General features: G+C 44.5%; 1 long non-coding RNA gene across 1 annotated transcript; it reads right to left on the bottom strand.

Annotated features, from left to right (window-relative positions):
- Positions 1–11,493: 11,493 nt before the first annotated feature.
- Positions 11,494–19,180, bottom strand: LOC122462681. The gene is made up of 3 exons (XR_006285394.1): positions 18,955–19,180; positions 15,227–15,347; positions 11,494–12,981 (listed from the first exon to the last, which is right to left on the bottom strand). It is a non-coding gene; the product is annotated as an uncharacterized LOC122462681 (long non-coding RNA).
- Between the last annotated feature and the right edge of the window lie 1,378 nt (positions 19,181–20,558).

The raw sequence follows: 20,558 nt of genomic DNA, 5'->3' as shown, positions 1-20,558 counted from the left end.
AATCAATTAAATCAGTGGGAGTTTTGCTCTTGACTTCAAAAGGGAGCAGGCCCCATCATTCTTTATGAAAAGTGTCACATTTCTCCAAGGTAAAGTTTTGCAAAGGGCAATCCTGTTGCAATTTTCCACTGGCGTCTTTGCAGATTACACAGATGTCATTGCAACATTGCTTTGTGTCTGTTTTCATAAAAGCGCGTGAAAATTCCCTGTGATTTACATTTTTACAAAACTGCACTGACAGTTTGTGTGGAAGTATCTGCATGCTATAGAGTGAAAAGGGCAACGAGTGTCATCTTTTTGCAAACCTCTATGAAAAGCCAAACTTCCCCAGTGTTGCTTCTAGTGCAAAAACTTTCAGTTTCAACGCTGATACTTTGGCTGCTTCTGGCAGTTGCATAATTAGCTCATACCACTCTCCAAAATGCAGCGTCTTCATGAGAGACTCCAACCTGCTTATTAGGTCTCAGTTTAAGAGAGCAGAGGGACTCAGCTATGGTGGCATTGTCTGAAATGAAAGCGGTCTCATCAGGTTACACCTTTTAACTCTGATCTATAAAAGCACGCAGATAAGTGGTGCTTCCCCACCCCCTTTATAATACAGTCTTCCCCACATCTAGACAAAGTAAAACACTTGCAGGAGATTCATTAATTGGTCTAAAGCCAACCAAAATAAAAACAATCTTGATTTGTTTTTTTATATACTCCAGGTCCAGCTCTTTTTCAGTGTCTAGCTGAACTGAATACGCCACCCCACTCCTGGAACCCCTCCCTAGCCCAGTGCCCACCTTGATCTGCAGTCAAACAGTTATCAATTCCAGAAAGAGACTTGGGGTATAATGACACTCCTCCCATGTGCCTAAGGCTGCCAGAGTTGTGTACACTGGCACAAGTACAACAGAAACTAAGCCTTGGCCTAAAGCAACGTAACACCCAGATAAACAAGCCTGCCAGAAAGGGGCCTGGCTGAGGCTTCGTACTCAGAAGACTCCAGGATTGGCTGATACAATTACTCGTGAGCAACAGATAGCTTGAAGACAAGGGTGTATCCAGGAAATTCACATTTCTCCACAGTATTACAGCCTGCATGGCAGACCTCCAGTACATCCTCCCCCACACCCAAAGAGGTTTTCCCAAATAATTCAAAGCAGAGACATGGATGCTCATATATCCATATAGATGCAGGGAGGATGGTGCCCCCAGAATAAAGGTTTGCCTCGTTTTCAGTGTTGATTTAACACATTTAGCTGGGAGAAATACCTTCTCACAAAAGACACAGGGAAACACTGGCTTGTGCAAGAGAATCAAGTTAACATTTGGGTCGGTCAGACAAATTGGTTGGGGAGAAACAGGAAAGAGACCCAAACTTTACCCATAGTTCACATGAAACTCTAACGAACATCAAGTCGTCCTGTTAGCTCCTCTAGACCCCAAGTGTATTTCTTCCTTTCCTGGCTCTGGTTTCCAGCAGAGATGGCTGACTAGCACAGCAAAATAGGGTGACCAGATAGCAAGTGTGAAAAATTGGGACAGGGTGTGGGGGGTAATAGGCGCCTATATATGAAAAACCCCCAAATATCGGGACTGTCCCTATGAAAATCGGGACATCAGGTCACTCTACAGCAAAACCTCTTCATAAATACAGTACTTCTGGCCTGACTAGTGACAAAGTAGTTCTGAAAAATCAAGCAGGGGAGCTTGTCCTCACAACTGTTGTAACCCTAACAGTCTGGATATCCTTCTGAGGGAAAACTATCTGTATTGTTGGGTTGTCTCCTCAATTTGAACAAGTACCCATCCATGGGTGATTTTGGATATTCCCCAATCCCTGTCTCCTGATTCGTCTAGCTGTAAAACAAACAGATTTGCTAGAATCATGGAGATTCTAAAACCAGAAGGGACCATTGTAGTCTGACTTCCTGTTTAACACAGGCCAGAGAACTTCCCCCAAATAATTCCCCTAGAGCAGGTCTTTTAGAAAGAACATCCTATCTTGATTTAAAGATTGCCAGAATTGGAGAATCCACCATGACCCTTGATAAATTGTTCCAATGGTTAATTACCCTCCGTGTCAAAAATGTACTCCTTATTTCCTGTCTGAATTTGTCTAGCTTCAACGTCCAGCCATTGGATCATGTTATACCTTTCTCTGCTAGATTGAAGAGCCCATTATTAAATATTTGTTCCCCAGATTGATCAAGTCACCCCTTAACCGTCTTTTTGCTAAATTAAATAGATTGAGCTCCTTGAGTCTATCACTATAAGGCATGTTTTCTAATCTTTTAATGATTCTCATTGTTCTTCTCTGAACCTCTCCAATTTATCAACATCCTCATTGAGTTGTGGACACTAGAACTGGACACAGTATTCCGGTAGCGGTCTCACCAGTGCCAAATAGAAAGGTAAAAATAACCTTTCTCCTTCTACTCAAGATTCTTCCGTGTATGCATCCCAGGATCACATCAGCCCTTTTGGCCACAGGATCACACCAGGAGCTCATGTTCAGTTGATTATCCACCACAATCCCCAAATCTTTTTCAGAGAATCACAGCTTTGCAGGATAGAGTCCCCCCATCCTGTAGCATGGCCTATATTCTTTATTCCCAGATGTACACATTTACATTTAGCTGTATTAAAATGAATGTTGCTTGCTTGCTCACAGTTAGTCTCTATATCAGTGACCTGTCTGTGACATTATTTACCACTCTGCCAATTTGCTCTGTGATGATTTTAGGTTTTCTTCCAGGTCACTGACAAAAGTGTTAAATAGCACAGGGCCATGAGCCGATCCCTGTGGGACCCCACTAGAAACACACCCGCTCAATGATGATTCCCCATCTCACTGACGAGGGTTTGTAGGACAAGGAATGTGCTCACCAGGGAGAGTTCTGAGCCCTGGGCCTGCTCCTGCCCCCATTGAAGGCAAGGGATATGCAGGGTCAGATTGTGACAGCTCCCTATCAGGCAGACTGCTTGAGGTGAGCATGCAGGTAGCCTGCCCCTCTTCCCTCCCCCAGCCTGTGGGCTACCCACTCAAGGACCTGTCCCAACTGCAACCCTCTGCACATAGGGATTGCTTCTTCAGTGCTCCCCCACAGGGGCACAAGCACCGCAAAGGGGACAGGGAAGGGACTGTATATGTCCCTACCACTCCCTCTACCCTGGCCAGTGAAGCAAGGAGGACAGGCTCTGGAAGCCAGCTGCACCATCCTGAAGGCAGAGTGGGTGGAAGCTCGTGACAACCTGATGCGCAACCCTTCTTTGAGCTGCTCATGGGGTTGTGCAGGCTGAGCCACCCTTGACTCAGGCCAGTGAGTGAATTGCACAGACTAAACCCCTGCCTATTGTGCAAAGCAAGTACAAGTCAGTGTGAAGGTTTAAGTGACTGCATGAGGCGCAGAGCAGAATCAGACACTCGGGGCCTGATTCTCACATTTCACATCTCACAACTAGATCTATGTCGCTGAAATTGGCCCCAGATTGTTTGCTATACTGTAGTGCAGGAAAGAAAGTAATCTTACATTATTGACAAGATAAAAATCTGGTTTAGTATCTGGAAAGAGATCATTTTCACAGAAAGTGGCCATTTAATAACCATTTATCTGAACCATTCAGGAATAAGGCTACTTATGTTTGGTGGAGCCTACACTGACTTAAAAGCATAAGCAAATATTTGTGATCAATGTAGCATTTAAAAGGACACCTTCAGACTTGCTCTGGGTGGGAAGGAGTGAGAGTCCCAGCCTACCATTCACAATAAGTGAGAGTGGCAAATTCGATTATTTTTTGTCGTATTATGGTAGCCCCTAGAGCCCCCAGCGCGCACACACTCTGAACAGCTTGGACGGGAATGTTGGCAAGCTCACTGCTGACCAAAAGCTACCAGCACTGCCAGAACCCTATGGTCTGATGATAGTGCACTTTAGAACTGGACTAGGCAACTCAAGTGATTACTCATTTCTTTTCAAACAGTTTGAAGTTTCCATTGCCAGGGAGTTTCTGTCAGTTAGTTCAGGAAGGGAGGAGAAATGCTGGATTGATATTGGCGTGGGGCCAGACTGTCCCCATGTCTCCTCCGCATGTTTTGAAAAGGCGATCCTATTAACTTTCCTATCCTTAGCGCTGTCTGAGGGGTGGGGGGAACATTGCTCTGGTTAGCATAGAGACCTCCTCAAAGAGCTGGCAAAGTCAGTATCTGTGTCTCATGGCTCCAGTCACCAAGCTGCTTCCTTTACTCATTTTAGCAGCCGTATCTCAGAGGCAGAAAAAAAGGGGGAGGGGGGCAAACATACAAGAGCTCCACCCTGCAGCAGGCTAAGCACCCACTGGTTTCAGTTCTCAGCACCTCACAGGACTGGGCCCTATCATCTTCCTCCTTTTGGCATTGAACTTTTCTTGGCAAAAGATTAGTGAATTGACTGGCTTTCAACAAGTTTTATGAAGCAAGACGAAGGCATGCCAGCACAGACAGCACATTAAGTGCATTCAGCAAGGAAGCCTGTTATACTGGTTGTGTGCACGCGCGCCCATGTGCGTGTGCACTGAGGGCTCGAAGGGAGCTATTGGCTCCCAATGGTAAGCAGGAGGGAAAAGTTGCAATAAAAGCAACATATGGCTTTTAGCTTACTGCCTTACCTCAAATGAACCTCCATTAAAGTTTCTCTAACTCTGTTGATTCCCCTTTAAAGATGATTGTTGTGCTTACCCACATGATAGAAACATCTGATTGAAAGATTAGGGAATTGAAGGAATCATTCATATGTTTGTGGTTATTTTGCTCGAGGGTGAGTGTCCTTCCTGACCATGTCTTCAGTGTTTGGGCACGCACACTCACCTAGTCACCTGCTCTGCCAAGCAACTGACAGAGCCATATGGACAGATGGAATGCAACAAGAACAACAAACGGGGGTCTAGTGATTTACAAGGGAATCATTCCACCAAGAGATCTGGTGACATCACAAACCACAAAAGCAGAGCTGGAGACTTGCTGAAGCCGACTTCATTCTCTGTAACATGCTTTTGGGTTGTTTTTTTCAAACTATATCAATCCAATGTTGTTGTTGAACTTTAACATGAATTAACCACTTATTAAAACGACAGCTACACTAGCAGGGAATGAAACTAGTACAGCATTACAGAGCTTTTTGCATGCAAGTAAAATGGAATTTCAGTAGAGGATCAAACTAGAACACTGCATCTGAACTTTAGATCCAGGTCCAGTGCTGAACTTCACCACTCAAGTCCACATCCAGTGTTTAGTCACTCAAATCCAGAGTTTTAATCATCTTTAGTTACGTGACATGATATTTCCCAGAATCCCCATGCAACAGATGTTGGAGAGTTCAAAAATGGACAGTCACAGTCAATGTTCTCTCTACTTTTTGACAGGCCTTTTCTTCTGTGCAAATTTCTTCTGTGCAAATGTTTGTGTGCACGGTGTTTCGCCGTGTGCACGGGGTTTAGGATCTGTGTGCGCACGCACACACACAAAGCTTAGAGGGAACAGTGGTCGCAATCCATTGCTGTTATGTCATATTAGCGCCCTGATCCTGCAAAATGCTGAGCATCTCCCAACAGGTCCTGATTCCCATAGACACTACTGGGAGCTGAAGGTGCTCAATATCTCACAGGATTGAGCTGATTATCACGGTCTAAATCAGAATGATCATTTACTGCTTATATACATACACATTATATATATATACACACACACACACACCCTGATTAACTTCTGGCCCATAGAATCTCTAAAGATCCTCAGCTAGAGTCAATCACTGTAGAATACAACAGGGGAGATTCTATACTGTCTCAGAGGTGGAGCACAGAACTCACAACCTAGGGGAGCTGGGCTAAGGTGCCTTTAAGCCACTTGTGCACTCACCCAATCTAGGGCTGCTCTGTCTCCCTTTAGTAACATAGGCCCCCAGATCTGTCTATCTAATTATAGCAGCCTTTCCATGGCTGCCTATGGGCTGCTGAGCTGCCCAGAATCTTCACAGCGCTGCAGACTATGGCCTTAGCCTGACATGCCCCTCCTGCACCAAGCCCCAACCCAGCACACCCTTTACACCGTGACTTTCAATGACATATTTCAAAGGAAGACTCGTGGTTGCTTTCCTCAGGTCCTGCACTGAAGGAATCCTCCTCCAGTTGGATACAGGGCTTTTAGGCCTGGATCCACAAAGGGGCTTAGGTGTCGCAACACCTAACTTTTAGGAACCCAGAAAGCCACCGGAGCAACAATGGAATTCACAAAGCCTGAGCCAGACCCCTACGCTCCCTATACAATGAATGGGGGCGGGCACCTTAGAATGGAATCCACAAAAAACAGCATGCTAGGTGGGAAGCCACCTAAGCTAGCCAATGGGAGAGGCTGATGACAGGGGTGTGTGTCCATGGTGTTCAGCACGTAACTGCAGCCTGCAGGGAGGTGCCCGTCTCTGCTTACATTCCACAGCTGAGAACCCTCTGCTGGAGGCAGGTGACTAAGCCATTTCTTGCGAGAAAGAGTTAACACCATACAAAATGGCCAGAGAAAAGGGGTGAAGGAGGCTGCAGAAACTGCATCTCATGACCGTTAGCCCGTGGGTAGGGCAGTCCTGGGAGGTGGGAGACACCAGTTCAATTCCCCCCCGCTGATTGATTAGAAGGGATATGAACAGGGAGCTGCCACACCTCAGGTACGTGCCCTAGCCATTGGACTAGAGAGTGAATCTCACTGTTTTTGGCCCAATATTTAATTATTAAGCTATTTAATTAAATGGAATAATTTCCACAAGTCAGAGAGAGAGAGCGCACTACATCAGAACATCCCAGAGCCCAGTGGTTAGGGTACTCACCTGAGAGGTGGAGGGATGAACTGAACCAGGGTCTCCCACATCCCAAGTAAGTGACCTTACCACTGGCTAAAGGATGTAAGGCAGTCTGCTTCCTCTGGCTATTTGAGTGGAGTTATATGCCTACTGGATCGAGTCCTGCAGGCCAGAGAAGCAGAGGAATGCCTGTCTTTTCCCAGGGAGAGGATCACACTGGAGCTTTGGCGTGAGATAGGCATTCGGACACCTAGAGGGAGGAATCTGTGTGCATGCTTCGAGGTAGAAACAAGCGCCAAGAGGACTGGGACTTAGTTGGAGTTTAGGAACCTAAGTCCCTTGGTGGACTTGGTCCTTAGTGCCCCTTTACACAGCTCCAGGCCTCTCATCCATCATAAACAAACAAGAGCAAGGGTTAATATCTAACCCTATGTGCAGATATTACTGGCTGGGCAGACTGTCAGTACAGGGTATACTATGCATGTGTGTTTCAGTTCACAGTTAAAGTAAAATGATGCCAGCATTCCTATGAGAAACGCATATATTCACAAGGTTGGGGTTTGGGGGTGTTTTTTTGTTGTTGTTTTGTTTTTTTAAGTTGAAATATTTTCTGTGCCAGAACTTTGAAGTCTAGTTTTTGAGTGGTAATAACAATAAATGAACTGCCAATATGAAACTGGTTTAGACTTATAGGGACCTACAGTTGTTTCTGTCTGACATCTCTCCAGTGGCCACAGGGCAGTATAGAAGTAAGTTGGTAGTGTCAGTCCAGGTTCTAGTGGATACATGGCCTCATCAAACAACTGGCATTTTGGATACTCATTGGCAGTGTCAGCAGAAGACCCAGGATTTAAATGGGAATACAGAGTAAAAGGCTCTTTCCCCTAAAGTTGGTCCCTCTTGAACAAGGTTGACTAATGTTAGCAGAGTTGCATGGAGTCCCTTTTTCTGTGGGCAAGCCCAGGACTTCAGACCACTGAACTGTAAGGCCAGCATTAAAATTTTACATGCACAAACTACGCTGTTGTCTTTTGCTCTAGTACTCATCTGCCAGTCATTTTACAAGCTGGGATTCCTCAATGTGACATCATGATCAGCATGTTTTAACTGGAAGGGAGACATTGATCCACACCTTGAACCACCCACACACATACATCACCACAAGCACAGTAGCTGCCATATCTTTCTACAGGCTGGAGTTCTGAAAGCACAGACAGTCCACCCACACGCTGTTTTATAGCTGGGCATGTATAGATGATATATTTGCCGAGACCCTGCACCTAGGCCTCTGTGGCATATGGACAGAATAAGCGAAGTGGAAGTGTTATTCTGGCTCAGCTAGCAACTGTAACAAACTAGGTTCAGCTGGAAGTAGCCCCTTCAGGTGTGCATTAAATGAGCAAACACTTTTGTATGTGCCCCTGTTATGTAGGTGCACAAATCTCCTGCAGCTGGGGATGGACACATGCACAGAGGTATGCATTCATGCCCCCCTGACTGGCACACTTGCTAGAGAGTCACTTATCCACACGCTTGCCTGAAAATGTGGTATGTCTTAGTATGTCTTTGCGAGAGCTTTAGGCTCTGAGTAGCCTCCATCCTCAGAAATGGAGGACACTTCCCTGAACAAATACATGATTGTGTCACTTCTCCATTGTGCCCCCTTGGGGCTGAGCTGGTGTAGCAGCCTCTTCAACTCTGGCTCCCCTGTTAACCACCATCCAAGCCTAGGGTGGCTTGCCCCTTTCCATGACTGAGACCTCCAGCCTGGTCACTTAGTCCCATCGCTTCTGAGGTAATAATGTGTCCAATAAAACAAAGTCTAATGACTGTATCTCTGGCCTTCTGCCCAGCCTGTGATTGATAGTCCTTGTCTCCTGTCACATCGGGGGGCTTTTACATCCCCTTCTTCAGGGAAGGTGTCAGTAGGAGAAGCCAGACAATCCCTCTGTTCTGGATTCCAGCCCACAGACCCTGTATTAAGCAGATAAGATCTGCTCACTCAGACTTGCTGCTGTTTCCCTGGGTCACTTCCCATCTTCAGCGGCCTTCAGGCCCCTTTCATAGAGCAACTCCTTCCAGGAGCATAGCTACAATGGGCCTACAAGGTTATGGGGGCCCAACCAACCAGGGCTGCTCTTCCTTAAGTACCATTGTAGTTACACCACAGCCTACCTATAGGCAGACAAGGCTCTGAGGAGCAGGACGCAGCCCTTTGCTAACCGGGTTGCTCAGGGAATCGCTCCCACCTCCTCCCTAGCCACTCCCTGCCCCCAGCGAGGGCTGCTCTTAGCCGTGCCCAACCCACACCTGCTGTTGCAGTCTTGGCCCCTACTGCCAAGACAACTCCCAGCCCTGGTCTTGGCCACCCCCAGACTCGCATGGTGGCTGTCGCTTCAACAGGAAAATGCTCACCCAGAAAGATGTGGAGGGCTGCAGGGGGCAGAGTAGGGGGACCAGGTGGGGTGTACAGGCTGGGATTGGCTAGGGTGTGGCATGCCAAGGCCAGGCTGGGTGGCATGAGCTGGAAGTGCGGAGGGTTTGGAGCATGGGGGGATGCCAGAGTGCAGTTGTGTTTGAGCTGAATGACTCCAGGGGGAGGGGGTCCAAATGGAAGACAGCAGGGGAGAATTCTGGGGGGGCAGATGGGGAACCAGTTCCTGGCCCCAGGGGTGGAGGCAGCCACCAAGGGAGAGTTGTCTGGGACAGATCGGGAGTGGCTCCTCCTTAGAATTAATCTTTTTTTTAGTTTTAGAAAGAGTTTCTCCTAACTAGGCTAGATTTACAGTTGCACTCTACCTCCTAGGCAACATTTTGACAATGAAAGACCATTGTCAGCCTGGTCTAATTTAACTGGCTGATCAGGTTTATGGTGTGCCACAAAAGTAGCTGGAGCTTACCAGTGAACCTTGCCCACTATGGGCTAGGATCAAACTATCCATATAGCATCCGTATCTTAGAGGTACTTAGAAGATGTTATAGATTTTGGTGAGGGCTGACTTGTTATCTAAGTCAAGTGCTCATTAGCCAATTAGCTACCAACCTGCCACCTAGGCAGTTAATTACTTCCAGGGAGGCTGAGATGGGCTCATTCTCTTTAATGAAGCTCAACACAGGTAGACTTGTCTCTGACTTCCCTTAAAAGGGGCCAGCCCCCCCATGAGAGTTTATATTTACTATTCATTTCTTTCATAAAAGCTATTTCCCTGGTGACTGAAGTGCCTTTATCAAAAGAACTGGCAGCAGCAGCCTGCACACTTCTCCTGTTCCACCCTACCTGGAAAACCTGGGACTTTCATTGACAACACCAAAAGACATGTAATTTTGCAGGCAACATTACCACCAAGCTTTTGCATATGGGGTGATTAGACATATACTGTTGGGCTCTAATATTAATTGTATAACTATTTGCATACACAAACCCACTAGGCACAAGCAATCACAGTAACTGCATGTGTAAATGCAGACAGTTGCAGGTGTCTGTTTGAAGATGTGGTCTCAATAGTGACTGGTGTAGAGCAGCAGAAGGGAACGCCACTCTATGGCAGCTAAACAGCTAAGATTCTACATACAGATAAGCACGAAGAATGCACAGAAGGTGTCACTGCGGAACAAGCGAAATTGATATTTGTAAGCTAGAGGCCCTGGAAATGAGATCCAATTCCCCAGTTTACACACATACACACACACACACACACACACCTTGGATGCATCAATGTTTCAAAAGCACAGATAAGGGCACATGTGATCTCCACAGCAGTGTAAATGACTGCATTCTCGGCCAGGAAAACTAAGTAACCTTGTGCAAGTGACAGATTTACACACAGTTACATTAACAGTGAAAACTGACAGATTAAGTACAATTTACATACACTGTGTGAAGCAATTCTAAATCTGTAGGTCACACCCATCTGCATGGGGTTTACTGATACATTAAATCCATGCAGTTTATATATGCACACACAATCTAATCTAGGTTAGCTTCATTTTTCCACGTTGTGTAGTTGGTTTATCATACGTTACTACCTATGCCTACTGAATCTTGGCCAGAAGAACCCAGAGCATGTTCCTGCTCACCCATCTTGTAACGCAAGAGTTCTCAAAGGGACTTAGAAATTGTCAGACCAGAGGCCCATCTTTTCCAGTACACTTGTCAGAGATGGGATAAGAAAGGTAAGGAAAGTTTCTCCTCAACTCCCAACAGCAAGTGACTGGTTTATGCTCTCAATGGAAGATAAATAAAGGGTGATCTGGTTTTCAAATATGTTGTTTACTAAGGGAAGTATATTTGTAGTTTTGAAGTCTACATATTTTCTGATAGGAGGAAATTCAGAGTAAATGGACTTTGTATGAGAACTATCTGGAGGTAAGCAGGTAGGAATCAACGCCTTCGTGCAAGGACAGGGTATGAAACAATTATATGGGTCTCCTAGCAGCTATTCTTGCCCTTGGATGTGGGGGGATCTGTGTGATCAGACAAAACTAATTTTGAACCCAAGCCACTTGACAGTGTTCCTTTGAAACACAAAGGGAGCAAGAGAAGTTGCCTGCAGACACATACTCCCCACAACTTCTCCCCCCACCCCAGCATATTATTCCTGCTCCTCCTCTGCTACCTGAATTGAGCTTTTCACCTCTTGACAATGGATCAGAGCAGTAACTTTTCTCATTCTGTTGCCACACACTTTCATTTGAACTATTTCAGCCTCTCACTTTGGTGCAATGCAGTGGCCCTGATTCCCCATCACTGTTGTACTGTATAAAAGGTGACACTGCAGGTGTGTGGGGGTGTTTGTGCTGCAGAAGGAGGAGCAAAGTGAAATGGTGACAGCAGGGCCTGGGTCTTGAAGCACTCTATGTAACATATTATTGGGATCTAATATCACTCCCTCCCTATGACCAGTCATTTATTTTCTACACAGACACACACTAAGGTCTGGTGTCCAACCCTGATCATGCTAGATCTCATTGCCAAATTTAAAACTGGACCCCATTGCACCACTCAGATTAGTAGGGGGAGCTCCAGAAGTTGAGAGAAATAGCTAACATGAAGTGGTAGGTAGCAGCGGCCCACAGGAGAAAGGTTATCCCAGCACACACTTGTGCTGAGAAGGGGTCATCCAAAATACTGGGAGCCTTTTGAATTCTGGACCCAGGATAGTCAATTTGATGCCTCCCTTCTTAGGGGGCAGTCCAGTCCTGCATCCTATTATATTCTACCCCAGCAAGAGGAACAGTTCAAATACCACAGACGATCACAGCCATTTTGCAGTTGAGACGGTCTTAGAGTTGGATTGTGGGAACTAGGAGCTTTGTGAATTTGGTCAGGGGTTCAATTCCTCACCAGGAAAAAAAAATTCTCTGCCAAAAAGTGATGAACTTCCATCTTGGAATAAAGAGCAAATTTTCACACCAGCTAAAATAGTACCACTTTCCCTGTGAAAATGGCTATTTATCTCAAAACGAAAATGCCTTGTCTTCACTTTTGTGGGGAATAAAGATAGATTTGGAGACAAGACCAGAAGTTGTTTAAATATTTGTAGAAGAGGCAAATACAATTTTTCCCCTGGGTTACCAGCTATGCCCCACTGTGAAGGGAGACAGCACAAAGCGTATGTACTATCTCGTCCAACGGCTTAAAGGGTGGCGTGGCATCAGTGCTACACAGGTCTACTGCACAAAAGTCAGTTTCACCCATCCCTAGAAACAGGCCTGAACCAGGCTACTCAGTCAAGATGCCTCAAAGCTTTTGGAGTGTTTGAAATCTGAACCCACATCAGGACCCAAATTCTGCAAGCAAACCCTTCCTTGTTAGTGGGCCAAACCAATTCCCTGGAGCCCTGCATGTGTTAGATCGAGATCTGAAGTTTGTGGCATGGTCCCTTCTGCAATAATTACCTACATGTCTAATTGTGAGGGAGACATATTGAAATGAAGGGGACACACTGTGCATTGTGTAGTTATAACACTTGATCATCTTCCTCATTGTTCTTTCCTATAGCTGTAGGGAGCGTACCAGTTTTTCCAAGAAGATAAATTCCTCCTGTACTCTGTTGCAGCACTAAGGGCTGCGGAGGCTCAGCGATATGATATGCAATCACTGTTCTTGCCAATGCAACAGGACACCAGTTGAGCTGCATTTTTGGCTCAACACCATGCTTTCTAGGAATCACTTAGCAAAAAAAAAAATAAAATAAATAAATCAGGAGTGTTATGGAAGGAGGCAAAATTATTAAAGTGACACACCCTGCCCCTTCCTGTGAAGGCACGGAAGTTGGCGCTCATTAAGCAGTACACAATTAAAAAAAAAAAAAAAAAAAAAAAAAAAAAAAAAAAAGGGTGCCTGGAATGTACATTAGGGTAAACAGAATCGCAGACCTTGTCAATGTAAGGTATTGTTGCAGACTCTTTAAATGATCACTTTCTAATGCCTGGCTTCACTCATACATGCATGCTCAAATGGATACCTGAACTTTGCCATCACAAACACCTGAACACGCTTACACTTGTGTGCGCCCTTGGAGCAGTCCAATGCCTGCACCATGCACAGGTGTTGACATTTTCACCTTCACATTTCACTGCAGCCATCTTCAACTGTGACATTTCCCCTGCCCGTTTCACGGCTGGTCTCTGGCTTCTGCAAATATTACTCACCAGAGTCCTAGTCTAGCCTCTGATGTTCACAGTGTGCACTTTTCTGATGGTACCATCTTAATGAACAATAATGATCTAAATGTCCATTTATACAAGCCTGTTATCAGTTTCCATGTGTCTCCAATTAAAACTGGGATATTTATCAATAGCATTAGTTCTTTAATGGCACCCATTTTACTCTAACAGCCTCAATGCCTTTTCCTTTAGGCTAACCCCTCCCTCTGCTCTTTCCCATTGTCCAGTTCCTTTGCCATTTGGGAAAATGCATGCTTCACATACATGTCTGTTGGTCTCTGAATTTAAAAATAAAGATTTCCCAACTTTGCATGAATTCGGACAAGATCAGGTTTCCTGGGTTCAAGAATGTCTCTTTTACAGCCTTCCTGGACAGGACCCATCTCTCCAGCTCCTTCAAATCTATTCTGTTAGTTTACATGGGGACACTCAGGAAACATAATCCAAATGAACTAGAAAAGTGTGAGTTTGAAGTGGAATAGTTAAACTGCATGAACCTCCTGTGTAGACGCACATTCACAAAAAGTGGCCTTAATTCAGTTTAGCTTAATCCACTTTCATAGTTTCAGAGTCCACAGTCTTTGCATTTCTGGAAGCTATGGCTGTTGTGTCACCAAGAGTTCTAAGAATTTGTAGGTAGTCACGAGGGTCTGTGGATTCATCCCCTGCATGCCTGAATCTCAGGCAGAAAAATCTGATGTTAGAAAAGTGGAACTGGGACACTTAAAACTAGAACGGGCAACATGCTAAGAGACATATTGGTCAAGATCCTCGGCTGGTAACAATGAAACCAATGAAAATGAGCTTGTTTACAGCTGCTGAGTTCCTGGCCCAGGGTCGGGAACAATCCTGCATTAGCAGGAGGTGGTGTGGGTGACACAATAGACCTTTCCCTTTTCTCACTTACAAGGGCTTGTCTACACCCAGAAATCTGCACGGCTTTAGTTATACTGTGTGCTGCTATAGTGGTACAACCCTCCTCCCCGCCCCTAGTATGCATGCAGTTGTAATGGTGTAAGGGTGCTTATATCAGAATAGCTTATTCCTGTATGGAAAAGGGAATACCTATACACTGGTATAACTGCATCCACACTAAGGTCTTGTCTACACCATCAGCAAAGCACTTGTAGGATTATACCAGCAGATCCCTTAATATAGACACAACGTATGCCAATGGAAGGAAATTTCTCTGCTCGCATAGTAACAGCACCTCCCCACACTTCATTAGCTAACTTGACAGAAGCCCTCTGTCAGCATAGCCGTGTCTACACTGGGGGATTTGCTAGCACAGCTGTGGTGGCTGGTTGTGTTTCCCCTACCCCATGCACACACACCCCGACCCTCATAGCTATGTCAACAAAACTTTGTAGAGTAGTAGTACTAAGAGTTGTACTGGTATAACTACATGGGTAAAAACACCCCTAAGTGATAGTTACACCGGTACTAAAGTTACATTTAGACCAGACCTACGCTTCAATGTTTATTTTATTGACAATGGTTCTCCTACCCAACGTATTGAATTTCCGATTCAGGGAAGGAATTTAGTGTGAAAAAGAAGCAGCATGTTCCTCAAGCTGCAGCAACATCTTCGAGAATTATTTTTTTAAATTGTCTTCGAACTCGGATTCTCTTGAGATGAATTACTTTGATCAAGTACCACAACATTCCTAGTGATCCTTAAACCTGTTAACTGAAAAATCAGCATCTGCCCTACGTGTCTTGCTACAGGAGCAGACGAAAAGCCTTACCTCTGACAATGTCACCTTTTCAGATTGCAGATGCTTAACCCAGGCCATCTGTTCAGAGGAGTTTGTCATCTAACAGTTTTCAGGGAAGGGGTGGGATGAGAATGTTTTTTTGCTCCTTAGTCTAGAATCACTGTTATATAAACTCAGGGATTATCAATAACTTCACATTACAAATCAGGTCCTGTTTGACTCATTAAGAGCTGCCAGATTGTCTCTATGCCTGTTTTGACTCATGTAGCTTATTTGGCATCCTCTCTGTTAACGAAGATAGCAATTCATTACTTTACACTAGCCAAAGGACCTAGAGGTTAACTTGGTTTTCCCTTTTAAAATGACTTTTACAACCACGTGGCAGCATTTCCTTCTGCCATGGCAAAATAAGATTCAGACTAAACCAGCCGACAGCCTATGTCACTCAAACTATTCCAACCTCAAAAATATTTGCTCCTAAAATTATGGCTGGATAAATCTGAAGTGCCCAAACTTGGATTAAAGTAGTTAGCGTCCATTAACTCCAATTCAAGATCAGTTCCCTTGTTTTATCATGTCTGACATTACATCACTCTCTTGCAGTAGAGCATATAATCAAAAACCCAGATGCCGACTTTCTCCAGAGGTTTTGGAAGAACCATTTTTTTCAGCAGGTAAGAATCTGAGCTATGACCTTGTTCCTCAAGCTTTAACTGAATCAAATTCAAATCAGCTTTCTCTCTTTATTTGACCAGCTCTAGAATTTGGCCACCAGGATTAACAACAATTCTCTTGCAATACAGAGTCCCAGGGCATCTTTAATCCTTAGAACTCCACAAATGAAGTTGTCTCATCATTAGGGTTCTAAGTGGAGGAAACTCAGCTCTTATCTATTTGTTCCACCTGGACCTGGTTCCCATTCCCTCCCAGCAGGGGAACTCAAGCCCTGCCTAGAACTTCCCCCACAAGTACTGAATGTAACCCACTTCCTGCACAGACAGAAAGCCTGTGTTGCCTCTTACTAAGTACTCCTTATTCAGTCTGGAGCCACTTCCTGGTTCCATGGCTCTGGTGGGCACACTGCTGAGGTCCAGCTGCCTCCTGCTCCTTCTACAAAAGATAGGGGTGGACTACAGTAGCTCCCTTTATGAGTCCTAGACCCATCCCTGTTCCACTGGGTAAACACCTTCTCTTTTTCTCAGCACAGTATCTTACCTGTAGCCACAAAGGCCTGGGAAATTGGCTAGCCTTGAAGGCGTAAAGCTCCTCGGGACTGGGCAGCATCCTAAAGGTTTATAATTGCCAGTGGTCAGGAGCTTCTTTTGAACCACATTCCTTCAGAAGATGGTACCGCCAATGTCACAGCACCATGCTGGGGAGTTGATTCAGTGATCAGTGCTACTCCCTACAGCATCTAGATGAAGTTTGAGGTCTCCCATTAAAAATACCAAAGAATGACTAAATAGATCAAAACAAAACCCTCCTGAAATCTTCTGCAGTCAGAGGAAGCCATAGCAGGAGCCTAAGGGGAAAGAAAGAAACCACACAGGGTGGAAGGGGCGTAATGGGGAGAACCAAGAGGAGAAGAAAACTAAGGGGCAATGAAATTAAATTTTATTTTATCTTTTTTACTATGACACAGGGCCACAGGCAAAACCCAAGCCGATTGTTTTGTTCTTCCTGTGGAAACGTTATGAAATCCAGATTGAGAAAATGTTCTGATCCTTCTGAGGTTGGCATTTTTAACTGGATTGGCTTCGCGATGGCAGCACATTACTGCACAACTCAATAACTAACCATTGTGGAAAAATGCCATGTGCCAACAGCTATTTTCCACAATTTTGCTCAGAAAATCTGAAAGAAATGCAGAAAATTGATTTGCAGCCCTGGCAGGGATATGGAGAAACAGTAGCATGAGGCTTCAGGCCAGTAATTTATGTTTCAAATATCACTGAGTGCTTTGCCTATAATTTCAAGGGAGAATGATAATAATTAAAAGCACAAACTCACCAGTCATTTCTTACAAGGGAAAATGCTGAATGTAGTAAGTGCACGGATTTCTTTAAGGGCTTAACTTTTCCAGTGGAGTTTCAAAAATTAAATGCAATAATAATTTGTATTCCAAGACTATCCCAAAGAGCTTTCCAGTCCATATAAAGGAAATGCTTTACCCAGCACTGAAGTGCAGCCACCCCTGGGCTGAAACATGGTAGCTAACACACCCAGCATTGCACAGTACTTTAGGACACAACGTGTAACAAAATTTTATGTTCAGCTTCAAACTACAGAGAGATTTTAAAAAAAGACAATACATACAATGAAGACTGGATTTCTTTTTTTTAAAAAAAAATTGGCTCTAGTTCAAACCAGAATTAATTCAGGGAAGTTTCATGGCCTGTGTTACACAGGTCAGACTAGATGACCACTGTCGCCCCTTCTAGCCTTAGAAATTGATGAATTAGCCACAATGGAATCTGGCTAGGATATTGGAGCAAATGCCTCTAATTCTTATACAAAATAGTAATTAAAGAGCTCATGGCACAAGGACCTAGGTCCATGGTTTTATGCCTCATTCACAGTGGTCAGGCCCCACTTTAATACAAGACTTTGTTGATGCCTTGGGAAGATCACTTTCTACTGAATGACTAGCCTCCTCTCCTACCAGGGGAATGCACAGGAATTTAAATTCCACCACTTTTGGAGGGGCATGTTCTGTTTGCCTGCCACAGCCAGAGGAGTTTGTGCCCCCATCACAACCTCCCCCTCTTATGCACACCCCTACCTCCTACAGGATCTTGCGTTTCCTTAGACCTGGTCAGTATTTAGACAGGAGGCCCCTAACTCCGCTTAGCCTGTGAGATCTGGTAGGTTACATTATGTGTTTAAAGCATTGCATTTAAAAAGTTAAGGCTGCTGAAAGAACATTTCATTGTACAGAACTGCAATACAATAAAGAATCACAACAATCTCCCATAGGCCCAGATTTTCAAAAGAGCTCAGTTCCCACTTAGGCACCTAGTTAAGTGTCCAGATACACAAGCCTGTTCTGTGCTTGCACAGGATTTGCTTGTGCACAAACTGGGAGACTGCTTGTCTAACCTGCACATGAACAAAATGGATGGCTGCAAGTATCACTGGATAGGCCTGTAGAGAAGAGGGGGAGACCACATATCACCCCATTTACATAAGAGGCCTCATAGAGACAATACACCTCATTCCAAGGGAATTCCTTAGAGAGGAGAACAGGAGTCTATGGAAAGACATCCAAGCAAAGAATAATGCCATTACAGAAGAGTGGATGCACCTCTGGTTGGTCATGGTATAGAAGTCTCTTCTCCTCCAATGCCCCTTAGTGACAATCACTCCAGCCCTGCAGTGTTCTTCCTCTTGTCATGACTCAGCCCTACAGCCTGGGCTCATTTAGTCCCACCCCCTGCTGGGGTAACAGAAAATCCAGCAAACAATTCTAAGACCTTGTGTCAGCTTCTCAGCCTCAAACTCTGAACTCAGTGATCTTTAGCCCCTCACCTCAGGGCTTCACAAATTCTTTATCTTTCCAGGCTCCATGGCCTTGCACAATTCATCCTTCTTTTAGGGCAGGGGCTCACAAGGTTCCTTTGGACTCCTCCAAACAAATCCAAAATGAAAACACAAACAAACCCCTTTATCACTCCCCAGGCTCAAGCTTTCACCCCTCTTAACTTTCCCCTTTATTCTGGTTCCCCCTTCAAGCACCTTCAGGGTGGTTTGATCCCAACCCTTGTGGCAGGGCTCAATCCTGAAGCAGAATCCACCCTGCTAGGGTCTCCATCTTTCTCCTAATCGCTTGCCAAAGTTCTCAACTCCAAGGAGCACGCAAGTCTAGCTCATCTGAGGGCTTTCTCCTCCCTCTATTGCTCTGGAACCTTCCCTGGCCTAGGGGCCTCTTTATTATATAGAGAAGAATTACAGAATTCCCTTTCTCTCTGTAGTCATCCTTTTACTCTTGACTACCTCTAACCACTTTGCTTCTCCCACAGCTAGGATTCATCTTTAATTGGGCAAGGCCTACCTTCCAGATGGAACCAGGTGCCCTAATTGAGCACTGAGCTCCTGTTAAATCCAGGATGTGGTATACACTCCCGTCACAGCCATCAACATGAAATCCAGTGAATATTTGTGACATTTGTGAACATTTCATCTTAGCTGGTTCCTGGTGTATGTTGAGAAAGAGCTGAGACAGACCTTAACCTTTGTTGAAGGCAATTTGCAGAATCATTGACTTAAATGTTTGAGACCTGGCCTACCATTTTGCAGGTGCAATTTGCACCTATACTTGCATCCACAGAATGCTATGCACTTGCAAATTAATGTATTTGTGCCTCTGACTACTTGATTTGGACTTGCATTCTGCTAGTGACATGTATAATAATTTGCATTTGCACCCACAATTCAAACGTGGGTGCAGAAGCACAAATTACAACCGCAAAAGGGAAATCACCCTTTTGAAACTTTTGCCCATTCTGGGGACACTGTTGTCATATGAGCAACCAGAGTTAAAGTTAATTAATTCTAGTGGGAATTAGGTGAGTGCATTGAGAAGTGAGCATTCTCTATACTATGAATAGGGATCATTTGTAAATGGCTTTAAACTACACAGGAAAATTACACTCTTAACTTCACACATATAGAATCAAAGTCACAGCGACATTTTAATGCATTTATTACATCCCCAGAGAGAAAAAAATCTTATAGACAGTGCTGCATACAGCTTAGAAAAGTTACTAAATGTTTATATTTCAGTAGGTGATTGTAAGTACAGAGCAAAAACTAAATGCTATATTTATAAAAACAAGAAAGGCTAGCAATGGGAAAAACAGCTAAGAAAAATGTCTGAGCTAAAAAGGCACTTGAGGCCTATATTTTCAGCAACATGATTTGACCCGTATATTATGACTCTATTTTATATATTTTTTCGTACAAAATGCACCACAAAATGCTTCATAGATACAGTTGAAGAGTGAAATCATAAGCAGATATTGACGTCTGCTAAGGAAAATATTGACCAAGTTGAAGTTAAGCTCAACATTTTCTCTGGATTACCATAGATCACGATAGTCACTGAAACCCAAAGTCAGTGGATGCATTGTCACATACTTTCCAATTCTATTCAGTTGGAATGTCCTGGAAATCTCTGTTTGGCTGTGAATAGAACTTGAATTGGGACTGCCTGCAGCAGTACCTCTCCCAAGCTGCCTTCCTGGTCTCCCAGAATCTAAACATTCATAAAACAAAAACAAAGTAAACCTACAGCTCTTATGGCCATGAAAAAAACCTTGAAAATGTGAACCAAGTGTGAGTGAAGCAGTGATGTCTGCCTGAG

Source organism: Chelonia mydas, chromosome 13 (genome assembly GCF_015237465.2).
Source record: "Chelonia mydas isolate rCheMyd1 chromosome 13, rCheMyd1.pri.v2, whole genome shotgun sequence".
Taxonomy (NCBI): domain Eukaryota; kingdom Metazoa; phylum Chordata; order Testudines; family Cheloniidae; genus Chelonia; species Chelonia mydas.
Note: the sequence above shows the minus strand (reverse complement) of the source record. Positions and strands in the feature narration are given on the sequence as shown.